Source organism: Lygodium microphyllum, chromosome 12 (genome assembly GCF_053477565.2).
Source record: "Lygodium microphyllum isolate KBCC chromosome 12, Lygodium_microphyllum_v1.1.10, whole genome shotgun sequence".
Taxonomy (NCBI): domain Eukaryota; kingdom Viridiplantae; phylum Streptophyta; class Polypodiopsida; order Schizaeales; family Lygodiaceae; genus Lygodium; species Lygodium microphyllum.
In genome coordinates, this window is record NC_141146.1 from 61,858,424 (window position 1) to 61,863,680 (window position 5,257).

The following is a 5,257-nucleotide window of genomic DNA, read 5'->3' on the forward strand; positions in this document are numbered from 1 at the left end:
ATCTTTGTGTACATAGTCATGCCTTTCGGGTTGACTAATGCCCCTGCCACCTTCCAACGTCTCATGTGCACCATATTTAAAGACATGCTTCGCAAGGAGTTAGAAGTCTTTGTTGATGACCTGTGCGTTCACTCGACCTAGATGGAACACTTAAACAAACTTCAAGCAGTCTTTGACCGATGTCGCCTATATCGTCTCTCCTTGAACCCCTTGAAATGCCAATTTTGGGTGAAGCATGGATGCATCCTCGGCCATGTGGTGTCGAAGAATGGCATTGCCACTGACTTCTCGAAGGTCATGGCTATTGTCAACCTTCCACCCCTAACCAATTACAAGGGAGTTCAATGCTTCTTAGGCCATACAGGATACTATCGACGGTTTGTGTTGAATTACACATTGATATCTAGACCTTTATACAAGCTGCTGATTGTCTTCAAATGGACTGAAGCATGCCAAAGCGCATATGAAGAGTTGAAGAGGGCTCTAACCACAACACCAATTCTATGAGCCTCGGATTGGACCATAACCTTCCACGTGCATATCATGTTTCTAAACTTGCTGTGGGGGCAGTGTTGTGCCAACCTGGCGAGCACAACCTAGATTATCCAATGAGCTTTGCTAGCAAACAACTCATGGACACAGAAATGAATTACTCGAAGACAGAAAGAGAGGGCTTGGCCATGGTGTTTGCTGTGAAGAAGTTCCGGCATTATCTATTGGCTACACCCTTTACCTTCTTTGTAGACCATCAAGCCTTGCTATACCTAGTGAACAAACCTTGCACTATAGGATGCATAGCTCGGTGGTTCCTTTTTCTTTTGGAGTTTGACTTCTCCATGGTTGTACGGAAGGGAAAACAATACTATATGGCTGATCATATGTCACGCATCCCCACAGGGGAATCCACTAGAGAAGGCATTACCGATGAATTGCAAGATGCCCACCTCTTTAACCTCTCCAGCAGGAGGGATTTATTCAAGGCTGATCTAATGCAATATTGGGTAGATGACATAGTCCAACTGCTTGAGCATGGACTACCTGAACGACCAATAGAGAAGGCGAGACTGAGGCGACTGATTCTCAAAATCCTACCCTACCAGTTGATAGCAGGCCAGCTATATCACTTAGGGCAAGATGGATTGCTGTGCAGATGCATGTGCAAATATGGGATGTACGACGTGCTCTCAGAGGCACACAGTGGGATTGCTGGTGGACACTTTTGCAGAGACACAATGGCCCGCAAGGTGTTGCAGTCTCAACTATGGTGACCAACGTTGTTTCATGATGCTGCACGATTTATTAAGCATTGTGATGAATGTTAGCGGACGAAGGTCCCGATTCGCAAGGATCGGATGGAGTTGACCCCAATCATTGCATGAAAACCCTTTGAAAAATGGGAGATCCATGGGACCCATCAGCCCCGCTGCACAGTATTCTCAGGCCAAATACATCATTGTGGCCACAGACTACCTAACAAAGTGGATAGAGGCGAGAGCAACCCGAAAGAACGATGCTCAAATGACTACCAAGTTCTTGTGGGAGCAGGTGATCTCACGATTCGGATGCCCCATCGAATTAGTCAATGACCAGGGGACACACTTCATCAATGAAGTGATAACTCATCTCCTATCCACCTTCCTAATTATCCATCAGAAATCCTCTCCATACTACCCTCTAGCAAATGGCTAGGCAGAATCCACAAATAAGATTCTTGTCAACATCCTAACCAAGGTAGTCTCGGCCTCACGCAGCGACTGGGATAACAAGCTGATGGCGGCGTTGTGGGCTTACCACACAGCTTACAAAACGGCAGTCGGACAGACCCCCTTTAGGCTGACCTATGGAACTAAAGCAATTCTCACCCTAGAATTCTTTGTGCCTAGCCTATGAATTGTGCTTTAGGAGCGATGGGAAGGAAAGGAGGCATGGACGCAACACCTAGTAGAGCTCAAACGCCTCTCGGTACTCATATGCAAGAAGGCACGACGCAAGAGCTGGTTTGACAAGCATGTCAAGCAATGTGACTTCGAACAAGGCAACCTAGTGCTCCTCTACTCAATCAAGGGGCACAAGCAAAAAATGAAGTTTCAGGGTCTTGGACCTTTCAGGGTCCGTGTGATCAGCCGAACGAGCAATGTCGAGCTCGAGACTCTAGCTGGTGAAGGAATAGGCTTCTTCAATGCAGTCGTGTCAAGAAATACTATCCCCCCACGCATCCTTTGCATGAACCACCAATGTTGGAACCACCAGTCAATGTTTGGGTAGCCACCATCACCGCAATCGATGACGAGGATGAGGGAATCATGGAATCTGCATACCTGCACATCACGGTCACTACTAAGCGAACATGCATCTTCAATGCCTTAATTGACGAGGGAGCAAATTTCAATGTCTTGACTCACAATCATTGGACCCAACTTGGCAAACCACCACTATAACCCACTAATGCCAGGTTAAATCCATATGGGGGCCGCTCCTATACACTCCTCGGCAAGTGCAGGGCCGCCATTTCTATCGAGACTGAAACTGTACCAATGATCTTCTACGTGCTGCCAAACACCAAGGATGCAGGCATGGAGACATTGCTAGGGTGAACCTTCAAGAAGCAAACTTGTTGCCACGTCGATTATGAGTCACAGTGCATTCACCTCACCATAGGAAACATCCGCATTGATATACCTTTTAGCAAGGGTTGCGCGATGGAACAATTTTCATGACCACCGATAGAACTATTAGCATTCGAATCTAAGGAGAAGGCTACTGCCTCGGCCACCACCCACCACCTCTCAAGAACCACTACTCGTGGTAACAAAAGCTAAGGCTCAATAGCCTAGTTTCCAATGGAGGCCTAAACAGCCGCAACCACCGCCTAGAAGTCGTTGCACACCACCTCATAAGACCCAAAGCTCTAAAGCTAGGACACCAAGGCACAGCTACAAAAATCAGGGCATGATTCGAAGAAGGTGGGTCTCCAAAGCCCTCCTGCACGCGCAAGGCTACTATGAGGGGAAGACCTGGTTATATATCCCTAAAGCACACATGGCCAAGACCGCCACTCGTATGCTACCCCCAAGCTTGATCACCCCCAACCCCATCAAATCTCAAAACCATAAGCCACAGTGCTCCCTAGGCCCACATCCATCAAGCCCATCTACACATATGCTCGAGAGACTCGAACAAGCCTACCAGCCCAAACGACAGACACCGTCGCATGACCCATCACCCACTAGAGTCCATCCGACTACAATGATCCACTCTGAAGGCAGTAGTCCATCAGAAGTAGCTGCTGCTCCCCCAGCCCTAAGCCAAGAAGCCCAATCGCAACCTAGGGCACATCCGCAACCACAACTATCCACTATCAAAGGCTCTAGTGCTATCAAGCCCCAACCACCAGCACGTCTTAAACCCTCCTACGAGCGGAAGTCATTTTTGACACTGGCCTCAAATCTAGTCGAAGATACATGGGATGACGTGGTTGATTGCATTAGATAGCTCAGTGCCACCTTCAGAGAGTTAGCTCTGAGCTATGACAGCTTGGACTTAGGCTTGTTGCCCAAGCCTTTTGCAACCAAAATTCGCATGATGCCTTGTTCTTGGGAGACGTTTGAACTTGCCTTCGCAAAGGCAACAAACTCCGCTGCTGTATTGCTCGACAGTGAGGTCTCTAAAGAGCAAGCCCTCAAACAATGCCTCATAACGTCATATGATCAATGAACCACTTCTGCCATCACTGACCAAGAAATTGCAAAATTATCCCAACTTGCTGGGATTGAATCCCCATTCTTGCGGCACTGGTACACTTTTAGGTTGCAATGGGAAGTAGAGGGATGCTGAGTCATGACCAACGCAGAGTAGCACTGCACAATCAAAACATCGGAGTACGACCCCACTTATATCATGCCAACCTCGTACAGAGTGTTAACCACTCTTCGCAACTGCCCCCTGGAAGAGCACATCAAGGGATACCCTTACCTCGATCGCCTACTGATTGAGGAGGAGCTACACATTGCTAGCCATGGTGCCTCTGGTGACTTCCTAACAGATGTTCTCACTTACATAACACACGTTGGCACTTGCCCTTTTGATCTCGATCGCGCAGCTCAGTTAGAGTACAACCACGATTTTTACACTTGGTTCCTATGCCGGTGACTCCTAAGACCCATTGCCGAAGGTCCTTAACCTCCCACACCTTCAATCCTTGCAAGGATTCTTCTCAAGTTGGGAAGGGAAGGGGAGTAAGGTGAATCAGGAGATCAATTAAAACCAGTGAAAATCAAGCAAAATGCATAAGCACGTAGACAATGAGCGAGGTAGGAAAATGTCAAGAGAACTTTAAAATAAAAGGCAAAAGTTAAAGGTGAAAGGGAAGGCTCCACATTGGATAGGATTTTAAGGCTTTCATTCAATAAACACATAGAGTCTTTTCTTTTTAATCTATGACTTTTTTTTGTGAATTGTTAATTTGGAAGCACTAATGGAAACTGGGGTTTATGACAGGAACAAAAGATATTGCAATAAGACCATGCCCACCGACTTCCATTCATGGAAGAGGAAAGAGCGCAGTACAACATCACTCTGGAGAGCCGCGCCTACAACCAGCTAAAGAACCATTCACAACATAGAAGGTTTGGTGGCCAAGAGGAGGCAGCCAGGAGAGTCATTGAAAAATGCAACTTCATCAAGTACCTGGAAAAATTTGCGCAAGAACCTGACCACACAAAGTGTGTGGAATTTCTCAGGTCTTACGACCTTGAAAATGAGTGCGGCACCGTCACAATAAGAAGGGGACAAAATGCCAAACATGTGCAGGTTCGCTTAACCCTCGCCTTGGTGGAGAAGGCGTTGGGACTGGAGCCAAAAATAGAAAAGAAGAAGAAGAGGGATGTGTACACCATACTGAAGATGAGAAAGGAGGATGTGCTGACAAATGATGGCATCAACATCTAGGAAATCCCTGATGCGGAAACCAAATTGCAAGCAAAACTAGTGCACGTGCTCTTCTCCAGCCAATGCTACAATGCCTTGATGCACCGAATCAATGTGTCTGTGCTAGAGAACGTAGCGGCTCATACCCTGCATGAAGTTGACTAGAACAGCTATGTGCACAAAACTATCGACCAGGTGGCTAAAGCACTGGATTTAGGAAGCACACCCGTAGGAGGAGAGTCTCCAGCTTCTAGGGCCACGGAAAGAAAGAAGGCCTCGTCCAAGGCCTCATTCATTGCCTATGGAAGCATTTTAACTGCGCTCATCCAGG